Below are 12943 nucleotides of genomic sequence, written 5' to 3'. Positions count from 1 at the left end.
GGAAATCCAAATGGCCAACAGACACATGAAAAAATGTTCAGGATCATTAGCAATCAGGGAAATGCAAATAAAAACCACAATGAGGTTTCACCTCACCCCGGTTAGAATGGCTTACAAAAAGAAATCTACAAACAACAGATGCTGGTGAGGATGTGGGGAAAAAGGGCCACTAACCCATTGTTGCAGGGAATGCAAACTGGGAAAGCCGCTATGGAAGTCAGTTTGGAGACTCCTCTGAAACCTAAATATAATCTACCATACAACTCAGCCATCCAACTACTTGGAATTTACCCAAACAAAAGTAAATTGGGAAACAAAAAAGCGGTCTGCATCTTAATGTTTATTGCAGCTCAATTCACAATAGCTAAGACCTAGAATCAACCTAAATGCCCATCAACAGTAGACTGGATAAAGAAATTATGGGACATGTACTCTATAGAATACTATACAGCAGTAAAAACAATGAAATCCGGTCATTTGCAACAAGATGGAGGAATCTGGAAAACATCATGCTGAGTGAGATAAGCCAGTTCCAAAGGGACAAATATTATATGTTCTCCCTGATCAGTGACAACTAACTGAGCACCTAAAAGGAAACCTGTTGAAGTGAAATGGGCACTATGAGAAACGGTGACTTGATCAGCCTTGCCCTGACTGTTGATGAACAACTTAATACTTTATCCCTCCTAGTATTTTTATTGTTTGTTCTACTTAATACCATTGGTTGAAGTATTTAATTCACACACAATTATTCTTAGGTGTTGAAATTTAACTGAAAAGTGATCCCCATTAAATATAAGAGTGGGAATAAGAGAGGGAGGAGATGTACAGTTCGGCACATGCTCAATTGGACTTACCCCTAATAGTAGAGTTAGAAATGTAGAGTTTCCAATTCAATCCCATCAAGGTGGCATGTTCCAATGACATCTAACTACTCAAAATGATCAGTTTCAGTTCATAATTGATCATATTGATAGTATTAAGTGTCAAAAGGATCACATAAATAAGACTAGTGTCTGCTAATACTGATAGAGTTAAAAAGCAGAGAACAATCCAACATGGGAAGCAGGATACACAGCAGACTCATAGAATGGCAGATGTTCTCAACAGCACTCTGGCCTGAGAATCAGCCCTTAAGGCATTTGGATCTGGCTGAAGAGCCCATGAGAGTATTTTAGGCATGGAAACTCAAGACACTGTGGCAAAAAAAAAAAAGACCTAAATGTAAGACCTCTGTGTGTGAGATCTCAGAGGAAAGAGCGAGACATCAAAGAAGGAGGTACCTTTGTCTGAAGGGAGGAGAGAACTTCCACTTCAACTATGGCCTCATCTAAATAAGATCAGAGTTGGCACACTCAAGAGGCTTCCATTGCCTTGGCAGTTCATGACAAGAGCCTAGGGTGATTACTGACGTCATAAATAAGAGTGCCAATTGTTAAATCAACAACAGGAGACACTGTGAACTTACTCCCCATGTAGGATATCTGTCCTTAATGTGTTGTACTGTGGGAATTAATGGTATAACTAGTACTCAAACAGTGTTTGTGTTTCTGTGTGGGTGCAAACTATTGGAATCTTTACTTAGTATTTACTAAATTTATCCTCTGTATATAAAGATAATTGAAAATGAATCTTGATGTGAATGGGATGGGAGAGGGAATGGGAGATGGGATGGTTGTGGGGGAGAGGGAGGTTATGGGGGGGAAAAAGCTGTTATAATCCAAAAGTTGTACTTTGGAAATTCATATTTATTGAATAAAAGTTTAAAAAGTTGTACTTTGGAAATTTATTTTTATTAAATAAAGTTAAAAAAATAAAATATGTAAAAAAATAAACCTAATTCCCAAAACCATCACATTACTAGAGAAAAACATATAAGGAAGGTTATGAGATACTGGTCTAGGCAAAGAATTCTTGTGTAAGATCCCAGAAGCACAGGTAATAAAGGAAATATAAATAGACAAATGTAATTACATCAAGCAAGAATTTGCTGCACAAAAAATGAAATAATTAACAAAGTGAAGAGGTAATCAACAGAATGGGAAAAATATTTGAGTTCAATAAAGGATTAATTTCCAAAATATATAAGGAGCTCAAGGAATTTAACAACAAAACACACAATCAAGTTAAAAATGGACAAATGACATGACAAACATTTTTCAAAGGATGAAATAAAAATAGCTACCAGAAGATGAAAAAAAACCCTCAGGATCAATACTCATCAGGGAAATGCAAATAAAAATCACAATGAGGTGTCACCTCACCCCAGTTAGAATGGCTATCATCCAAAATCAAAAAATGACAAATGCTGGCCATAATCAATAATAAGCATTCTGAAATAAGCATTAAAACTACCTCCATTTATCTAGTTTTCTAGTGCTTTCTAGTGTATACATCATAGTCTTCTTCTTTGGTTTGTTTATTCTCATCTCCCTCTTTTGAAACATAGAATTGTTCTATAGGTCAATCTTTGATATTCTTTCTAATGACTTTTACTACCCTGTATGTACTAATGATTTACAAATTTGTCTCTCCAGAGCAGGAACCCTCCATCATTCAGATTGGTATATCATACTGCCTACTTGTGATCTCTCTTTGGTTATCTATTGTGTATTTAAATCCTAACAGGTCCAAAATGCTACTAATGTTATTCTTTCTCATACCTGTCCCCTATATAGTTTTTCTTATTTAAAACTCTAAAAGTAAAATCTACTTTCAGTATGTGTTAAAACCTGTCTTCTGGACACGGTGGCAAAAAAAAAAAAAAGACCTAAATGAAAGATCTCTGTCAGTGAGATCCCAGTGGAAAGAATGGGTCATCAAAGAAGAAGGTACTTTTCTCTGAAGGGAGGAGAGAACTTCCACTTTGACTATGACCATGTCTAAATAAGATCGGAGTTGGTGAACTCAAGAGGCTTCCATAGCCTTGGCAGCTCACGACAAAGAGCCTCGGGTGATTACTGATAAGAGTGTCAATTGTTAAGTCAACAAGAGTAGTCACTGTGAACTTACTCCCTTTGTAGGATCTCTGTCCTTAATGTGTTGTACTGTGTGAATTAACAGTGTAACTGGTACTCAAACAGTACTCTATATTTTATGTTTCTGTGTGGGTGCAAACTGTTGAAGTCTTTACTTAATACACACTAAACTGATCTTCTGAATATAAATATAATTGAAAAAGAATCTTGATGTGAATGGAATGAGAGAAGGAGTGGGAGATGGGATGGTTGTGGGTGGGAGGGAGTTTATGGGGGGGAAAGCCACTATAATTCAAAAGTTGTACTTTGGAAATTTATATTTATTAAAAAAGTTAAAAAAATAAAAATTAAAAATAAAAAAACCTGTCTTCTGGCCAGAATTCCAGGATTTTAATTTGGAGTCTGCTGCATGTGGGCTGTATGAGTTTAGGCAAATCTCTTGGCTTTCTTGTACCTAGTTAATTCCTGTACAGGATGCCTAATATGTTACCTACTCACAGAACTGTGAGGATTAACAACGGTTTAACACATGAACAATAATTAACACAACACTTTTAATTCTGTATTGTGTCCTGAAAAGTCTATTATCATCAATACAAAGGTTTCTCTCAGAGTAACACCTTCCAAAATAGATTTTAGTGACACAGAATCTTGAAAATAGCAATGACAATCAAGCCTGGTTTATTTATTCCTACATATAATGAAGGTAACACTGTCTTTTCGCTTTTGCTTTGATAGAAAGTTTGATGTAAAGTTAATTATTTATTATTAGTAGTGTATTTTCCTGTTCCTACATGTTGCACTTAAATTTAATCTCACTTATAGAATATTACTATATATTAAATTGCCTATGTGCTTTATGAATAGGAGAAATCAATTTTAAAGGCACAGATAATGAATAAAATGTAATAGTTTTAAATATTCTTTGAATTTTGTATATTTAATGTTTACCTGGAAAATTATTTTATATCATTTAAGATTTAAAAAATATTTAAAAGTATTACTATGCTGAACTGTTGAGAGCTTTACTTAATATATGCTAAATTAATCTTCTATATATAAAGATAATTGAAAATGAATCTTGATGTGAATGGAAGGGGAGAGGGAACAGGAAAGGGGAGGGTTGTGGGTGGGAGGGAAGTTATGGGTGGGGGGAAAGCCATTGTAATCCATAAGCTGTACTTTGGAAATGTATATTCATTAAATAAAAGTTAAAAAATAAAAAAGTATTACTATGCTGAAAAATATACATGATTACAGCACAGGTTTTACATTATGAAATTAAAAAAATACCATCAGTTATAAAGTGCAATACTAGATAACCTCATTTGTGTGAAGATATTTACTTTGAGAAAATGATTAAAAATATTAGCTGGGAAATAAGATCGTTATGAAAAGAAATCAGTTCTTTTGGAAGAACTTGTGGTTTTACTCACATGAAAATAGAAAATTTCTACTTCTGTAAACTTAAACATATAGTAAATATTTAATTATATTTTTGAAACAGGGTTATTTATTTTACTGGAAAAAAGCACAAGAATCCTACAGATGGCAATGATGCATGTCCCAGTCATGTGAAACAACCTTGGAGGATTTTCAGTGGCCTTCCTCTAAGATATGCAGATTTTGGGGCCACTGTTGTAATGCAGTATGTCAAGCCAATACTTGTGACACTGGCATCTTTCATCAGAATGATTCTGATTCAGCTTCATGTCCATGTGCCTAGGAAGTACACAGAAGATATCCCAAATACTTAGGAACCTGCCTCCCATGTAGGAGACCATGATGATTTTCCAGACTCCTGATTTTGTCCTGGCCTAGATCCAGATTTCGTGGCCATTTTGGGTATGAAGCATTAAATAGAATCTCCATCAATCTCTGCTTCCTTCACATCATCCTTTCCTTTCTCTATTTTCTAAATCCTTGTTTTATTTCAAAGAAAGAGGGAGAGAGAGTGTCTTCCATGCATTGGTCCACTCCCCAAATGGCCCCAAGGCCTGGGCTGGGCCAGGCCAAAGTCTGGAGACAGCAACTCCACGTAGTTTCTCACATATGTGCCAGGGGCCAAAGCACGTGGGGAATCCACTGTTGCTTTCCCAGGTACTCCAACAGAGCTGGTTTGGAAGAAGAGTGGCCAGAACTCAAATTGGTGTTCATATGGAATGCCAGTATTATAGGAGGTGATTCATCCCATTGTGCCCCAACAGTCCTCTCTTCCATCTTCTGTGATGAGCTATTTCTAAAATGCTTTACTATTTCAGAACTAGGGGTTGTGCTATAGGTGCCTTTTGTGTTGCACTCTAAGAGTTCTTCATATATTCCAACTGTACCTCAAACATCTCTCTCAGTGCAGACAAAAGTTTCTATTTCATATTTTAAGTGCAGGAAGTGGAGAGAGCTGAAGTCCAGTGAGAACATGTGGATCTCAGTTCAACTAAGTTGTTTTCAGGGGAAAGAGGAAAAGGCAGGCAAGGGATAAGAGTTAAAACTTTGGCAAGGGTCGGTGGCTGTACATGGCATGTGGTAGCTCTGGAGACTGTCATGATACTTTAAAATAAAGTGGCTTTTGTGGCTTTTTGTCTTTGTTGGTATTGTAAACATATGCTGTTTAATATTACCCAAATTTAAACTTTCTGCAAAAAAAATTTGAAGCAAATTTGAGACAGCATCCCTAAGGAAAAAGTCATTTGCTATAAAATTTTAAGGATACCCAAAGCAAGACCCCAGTTGAGATTCATCAGCATGAACTTGAGAGCTTTTGTCCACTGTTCCTCAGAATTGAACTGGGTTTTGATAGAATAGGAGCCACCACTGCCTCTTGTGTCTTCAGTCTTGCCTTTCTCCACATTCTTCCTGTATGGAAGACAAAAACATGTCTCGCCCTTTTCAACCTCTTCTTTAAACTCCTGCATGCGGTTCAGGAAAGCCACCACTGCATGGTTAAACTTTTTGTCACAGAAAAACCACAACCCCCCAGAACAGTATAATGGCAGCTCCTTAGATTTGTCTGTCAGAGAATCCAGATATGAATAATTTCCATAGGGTACCAGTCAATACCTCTGAAATTTCAGACCCATCTTATTGTCCAGGGCATGAAGCAGCAATACCATCTGGCCCAAAGCAGCACTAATCTCATTCCATTCCACAGGAACACTGGACAGGCAGCACAGCTTGCAGTTATGGATTGTGCCGAAGAGTCTAGTGTGCCAGATATGGAAGGTCGTGTTGAAGACATTGGTCTTCAGCTTGTCCAGCTGCATCTGGGCATAAGACATCTGGTTTTCTACACTTTTCAGCTCTTTATCCAGCTCCAGCTGCTGTCATTTTTTAAAATATTTATTTATTTGAAAGTCAGAGTTACATAGAAAGAGAAGGAGAGGGGGAGAGAGAGAAAGAGAGAGAGAGAGGGAGAGAGAGAGAGAGAGAGAGAGAGGTCTTCCATCCACTGGTTTACTCCCCAATTGGCTGCAACAGCCAGAGCTGAGCCAATCCAAAGCCAGGAGCCAGGAGCTTCTTCCAGGTCTCCCATGTGGGTGCAGGGGCCCAAGGACTTGGGCCATCTTCTACTGCCCTCCCAGGCCCTAGAAGAGAGCTAGATTAGAAGTGGAGCAGCCAGGGTCAATCCAGTGCCCATATGGGATTCCTGTGCTTCAGACCAGAGCATTAACCTTCTGTGCCACAGCACTGCCCCCTGTTATCATTTACATTCATTGTATTTTGTCTGATACTCAACTTCCTCCTGATCCAGTCTCTCAGCCTCAGCCTAGACCTTCTCCAGATTTTCTGCCACTATTTTGTGGTTTGTTCCACATCTTCCAGTTCCTGGATTAGCCTTTCCTCCTCCAAGGCTAGCTCCCTTATCCCCTTCTGCAACTGTTCCCTGTCATCCTCATTCATCTGCTCTAAGATCTCCAAACAACATTTGTAGTTCTGACACTCACTGTCAGTGACATGAAGCTGAGTGTCCAGCTGGTCTGAGAGAATCTGTGCATTCCACACAAAGTGAGTGATCCACACCTGTCTGGCCTGAAATGATGTCAAAAAGGTCCCCAGTGACCTCCAGTCTTGGGCTGAGGTTCTCCTTGGTGCCACCATCGGTTGCCTTCCCATCAGAGTGAAGCTCTTGGCACTTTCTGTAGCCATCATAATGGCTGGGGGCATGAATCTGCTAGACACCATCCTGGTGAGTTTCAATAAATGCTTCCTCTCCTGAGTTAGCTTCTTCCTCTTGGGTATCTCCTGGTTTGACCTGGGCTGTGGCAAGTAATGGAATTGTGAGTTCCTGGATGGCAACATGGTCCAGGATCTTGAAGCTCGTGTCCAGCTTAAGGGGCTGGCTGCAGCGCTAGCACACGAAGCTCACCTGAATGGTGCTGGTGGGCATCTTGGACCCCATCCACATCTTGGGGCCCTAGAGCCAGCCATTCAGATTCAGTCAATTGTGGGGAGGACCATAGCCTCCGGTCAGCCCAGAACAAGGCCTCCTGAATCGCCATTGCCCAAACTTTATCTCTGAAGAGAACATTTAAATATTGATTAATATAATTTATCCCTTTATGCAATTATACATTTTATTTTTTGTCATATCTAGGAAATCTTTGCCTAATTTTATTTTATTTTTGGCAGAGAGAGTGGACAGTGAGAGAGACAGAGAGAAAGGTCTTCCTTTTGCCATTGGTTTACCCTCCAATGGCTGCTGCAGCTGGCGCGCTGTGGCCAGCGCATCACGCTGATCCGAAGCCAGGAGTCAGGTGCTTCTCCTGGTCTCCCATGGGGTGCAAGGCCCAAGCACTTGGGTCATCCTCCACTGCACTCCTGGGCTACAGCAGAGAGCTGGCCTGGAAGAGGGGCAACCGGGACAGAATCTGGCACCCCAACCGGGACTAGAACCCGGTGTGCCGGCGCTGCAAGGCAGAAGATTAGCCTATTGAGCCGCGGCACCGGCCAAGCCTAATTTAAAGTCACAAAAGTTTTATTCTATGATTTTTTTCCTTCAAGAATTATAGTTTTCATACTGCAGTTAGATATGTCGTGAATTTTTTACATTTTTGTTAGTGGAAATTTCTTTTGGAAATTATCATATTGCGCCAGCACCATATTGAAAAGACTATACTTTCTCCCCTGCATTGCAATTGTGACTCTGTAGAAAACCTGTTCACTGTTTGTGTTTCAAACTTTTATAGATCTTCTTTTGTGTCCATTCTTCTGACTTTCTGTATGACATCATCACACTTTAGTATAAATTTATAATTCTTGTAGTCATTTCTCTGATTTTATTATTTTTTTCAGAGTTATTCTCCTATGAGTTGATATCAACATGTTACTTTTAAAAATAATCAGATTGCTTGCTGGGAAGGGGATTGAGATTGTGTTGAGTCTATAATGTTAAGATAAATCCTGAGATTTTTTTTTGAGTAAAATGTCTCTCTCCACTTAGAAATATTTAATTTCATATGAATATTAAGTTGTTTTTGTAGGTCTGTCAATATTTCATCAGATGTATATTTTATATTTTAAATGAAATAGTGGTGATTCTAAAATTTTGATTTTTTATTGCTGGTATATAGAAATTTATTTTACTTTTCTGTATTGATTTTGTATCTTCTAGTTTTACTAAACTCACTTTTTGCTCATTACAATTTTGGCTTATGCATCAGAATTTTTGTGTAGCCCAAAGGTTGTCAGTTGTTTCCTTTTTTTTTTTTTTTTTTTTTTTTTTTTACAGGTAGAGTGGACAATGAGAGAGAGAGACAGAGAGAAAGGTCTTCCTTTTGCCATTGGTTCACCCTCCAATGGCTGCCGCGGCCAGCATGCTGCAGCCGGTGCACCACGCTGATCCAATGGCAGGAGCCAGGTGCTTCTCCTGGTCTCCCATGGGGTGCAGGGCCCAAGCACTTGGGCCATCCTCCACTGCACTCCCTGGCCACAACAGAGAGCTGGCCTGGAAGAGGGGGCAACCGGGACAGCATCCGGCGCCCTGACTGGGACTAGATCCCGGTGTGCTGGTGCCGCTAGGTGGAGGGTTAGCCTAGTGAGCTGCGGTGCTGGCCCAGTTGTTTCCTTTCTCAAATTATTGTCTTACTAATGATAGTAAATATTTCTGATTTGTAACAATACAATTATTGTGACAACTTTTTATCACTTTAGTATTAAAGCATCCATAGATAAGTAAATTGATGAGCATATCTGTGTTTCAATAAAACTTTGTTACTAAAGCCTGAAACTGGCCTACAAATGAGTTTGAAGATGGAGAATTCACACCCCTATTATGTGGTCATTGTTGTAAGTAGAGATCCTCAATACTTCCTTTCAACTTGACTGCTTTTATTTATTTTTATTGCCTCAGCATACTGACTAGAATCTTAACTACAATGTTGAATAACAGTAGTGAAAACAAATTACTATCTTGTTTCTGATATTAAAGGTAAAGTATTTTAATTTCTGTCATTAATTATGTTTTCTGGAGTTTGTTATCCATGCTCTTTCTTATGCTGATGAAGTCCTCTTGTATTTTTAGTTTCCTGAGATTTGTGAAGTCAGGAAAGATTGTTAACTTTGTCAAATGCCTCTATCCACTGAGGAGTTATAGGGACTGGACACCCCTACACAGCCATGGATAGACTATGAAAGCTGCCTCAGGTCTTGGTAAGGGTGGAAAACAGTGACAGGAACTCAGATTCCATCTTGAGACCTACCTTTACTCTGACTGAAGTTATCCCATCTCACAGACACTCACCTGCATGTTCATGCCATGAAACAGGATGAGGTATTTAATGCTGACAGCCCACATGAGCCAAGTCTCACCTACCTTAGCCACAGAAAATTTTTTCACAAAAAGCTCATGTGTTCAGAACCTTAAACAAAGACCCCCTGCCTAGCAACCATATGTCACAATGTGGGCCAAAGATGTTTTGCCCTTTGGAATGCGGGCTAAGGGTCAAGTGTACAGTCAAGTGTACATCTGTGACTGTAGACCCAAGTAGGGGGTGCAGTCCTAAAGCAGGAACCTCTGCATGTCTCCCACAAAAACAAAACAAAACAAAACAAAACAAAACAAAACACATCCCATGGAGAGTGGTAAAGTATAAAATTGAAAGCTCAAAAACAGGCTCACTCTTCTGATAATGAACTCCCAGCTTTGAGCCCCTCCTCTCTCTCAGGAGTCTGTACTCCTTTCTACACAATAAATCCACTTTTGCTTTGCACATCTTGGACTCAGCCCATTATTTCTACACTGAGAGAGAGTCCTGGACCAGGGTATCTGGCATCCCCCAGAGGAGCGAAACAATAGTAACCCTGCAGTTTTTCTCTTTCATATTATTAATACCATAATAAAATTTATTGTTGTGTTATTGTTAAACAAGCCCTGCATTCCTGGAATATATCCCATTTGTTTAGACATTTATTTAGTTTATTTATTGAATTTGATGTCCTAAATTTTTAACACATCTTATCTTTAGTGATATCTTAGGTTGAGGAAGGTACAGAGATTTTCCAAAATTAACTGCTCCCATAGTGGCATAATCACTCCTCTTATTAATATAAACCTCACTAGTGGTTTATATTATTATATTAATAAACCTCAAATCCATAATTGACATTAGGATTTTGTATTGTAAACTTTATGAATTCATGCAAAGTTATAATAATGTGTATCTATCATTTTATTATACAGCATTTCATTACCCTAAAATCTTGTCTGCCTAGTCATCCATTTCTTCCCTCTACAATCCTGTCAACAACTGATCTTTTTACTAGATTCATGATTGTGCCATTCTGAAATGCTACATAGTGATGACCACGTATAATTGTTCACATCAACTTCTTTTACTTGGTAATATACCAAAGATTCCTCTGTGTGTTTTCATGATTTGTTAGCTCATTTCCTTTTAGCAATAAACTATTTTTTGTATGATACAGCACAGTTCACTCATACATTCACCTATATGAGAATATCTTCATTATTTCAAAATTTGTTTGTATTTTTACATTATTGCTCATGAGGAAATTTGATTTCTTCAATATCTGTGTTTGTTTTTACAGGATAATATTTTCATTATAGAATTAGTTCAGATGTGTTCCTCCTCATCTTTTGAAAAGCACGTAGAATTATATAATTTCTTTCTAAAATATTTGAAAGGATGCATCAGTGTGGATATCTGGGCCAGGTGATGCTTTCTAGGAAGATTTGTAACTCTGACTGTATTTTGCTTTATAGAAATAGGTTAATACAGGTGGTGAGTTTCTTCTTGACTGAGTTTATCTTTCAAGGAACTTGTCTATTTTATTTATGTTAGCATGTTTCCTCTTGAACATCTCTATTATTAATATCTCAAGAATTTGTACTAATATAACTATTTTCTTCATTCATAATTTGTGCATTTCACTTGATTCGATTTCTGTCTCAGTTATGGGTCTGTTTAGGTTTTCTGTGTCTTCATAGTTCCATTTAGGTAGGTTTTATGTGTCCCGGAATCTATTCATTTCTGATAATTTCCCAGTTTGTTGGCATACAATTCTTTGTAGTAATTTCTGAAGTCTCTTTTTATTTGTATGGTGTCTGTTGTTATATTTGCTTTTTAATTTCTAATTTTATTGATTTTGGTCTTCTCTCTTCTTTTTTTTTTTTTTGACAGGCAGAGTGGACAGTGAGAGAGAGAGACAGAGAGAAAGGGTCTTCCTTTTGCCATTGGTTCACCCTCCAATGGCCACCGTGGCTTCTCTTGGTCTCCCATGCGGGTGCAGGGCCCAAGCACTTGGGCCATCCTCCACTGCACTCCCTGGCCACAGCAGAGAGCGGCCTGGAAGAGGGGCAACCGGGACAGAATCCAGCACCCCGACCGGGACTAGAACCCGGTGTGCCAGTGCCGCAAGGCGGAGGATTAGCCTAGTGAGCCGCGGCGCCGGCTTCTCCTTTTTTTTGGTTAGTTGGGTCACTGGTGTGTCAATTGTGTTTATTTTTTCAAAAAACCAGCTCTTTGTTTTGCTGATCATTCATAATTTTTTTGGATTCCATTTTGTTAAATTCTTCTCTAATTTTAATTATTTCCCTCCTCCTACTAGTTTTAGGTTTGGTTTGCCATAGATTTCTAGATCCTTGAGATGAATTGATAGCTCATTTATTTGGCACTTTTTCAATTTCTTGATGTAGGCACTTATTGCTATAAACTTTCCTCTTACCACTGCTTTTACTGTATCCAATTAGGTTTGATATTTTGTGTGGTTATCTTCGTTTGCTTCCAGAAAGTTTTTGACTTCTTCTATCACCCACTGTTCATTCAGGAGTACGTTGTTCAGTCTCCATGTTTTTGCATATTCTCTAGGGATTGTTGAGTTGCTAATTTCCAGCTTCATTCCATTGTGGTCTGAGAAGATGCAAGGCATGATTTTGATTTTTTTGAATTTACTGAGACTTGCTTTATGGCCTAGCATGTGGTCAATCCTAGAGAAAGTTCCATGCACTGCTGAGAAGAATGTAAATTCTTCAAGTGTAGGATGAAAAGTTCTGTTATACGCCGGCGCCATGGATCACTTGGCTAATCCTCAAACTGCAGCACCGGCACCCTGGGTTCTAGTCCCAGTTGGGGCACTGGATTCTGTCCCAGTTGCTCCTCTTCCAGTCCAGCTCTCTGCTGTGGCCCAGGAAGGTAGTGGATGATGGCCCAAGTGCTTGGGTCCTACACCCACATGGGAGACCAGGAGGAAGCACCTGGATCCTGGCTTCGGATCGGTGCAGTGCATCAGCTGTAGCAGCCATTTAGGGGGTGAACAAAAGGAAAAGAAGGCCTTTCTCTTTGTCTCTCTCTCTCTCACTGCCTCTCAAAAAAAAAAAAAAGTTCGGTTATAGCTATAAGATCCAATTGTTCTATGCTGTTGATTAGATCTACTGTTTCCTTGTTGATTTTTTGTCTGGTTGATCTGTCCATTGCTGAAAGTTGAGTACTGAAGTCCCCCAATACTATTGT

At 38.9% G+C, this 12943-nt stretch overlaps 1 long non-coding RNA gene and 1 pseudogene across 1 annotated transcript in view; one reads left to right on the top strand and one right to left on the bottom strand.

The window, feature by feature from the left end:
• LOC149123280 (uncharacterized) overlaps positions 1-12943 on the top strand; it is a 264057-nt gene that overhangs the window by 175649 nt on the left and 75465 nt on the right. The window lies entirely within an intron of this gene.
• On the bottom strand, positions 5662-7365 carry LOC138844780 (beclin-1-like; annotated as a pseudogene).

This window comes from Oryctolagus cuniculus, chromosome 12 (genome assembly GCF_051225735.1).
Source record: "Oryctolagus cuniculus isolate XC-2025 breed Fujian yellow rabbit chromosome 12, ASM5122573v1, whole genome shotgun sequence".
In the NCBI taxonomy this organism is placed as follows: Eukaryota; Metazoa; Chordata; class Mammalia; order Lagomorpha; family Leporidae; genus Oryctolagus; species Oryctolagus cuniculus.
Note: the sequence above shows the minus strand (reverse complement) of the source record. Positions and strands in the feature narration are given on the sequence as shown.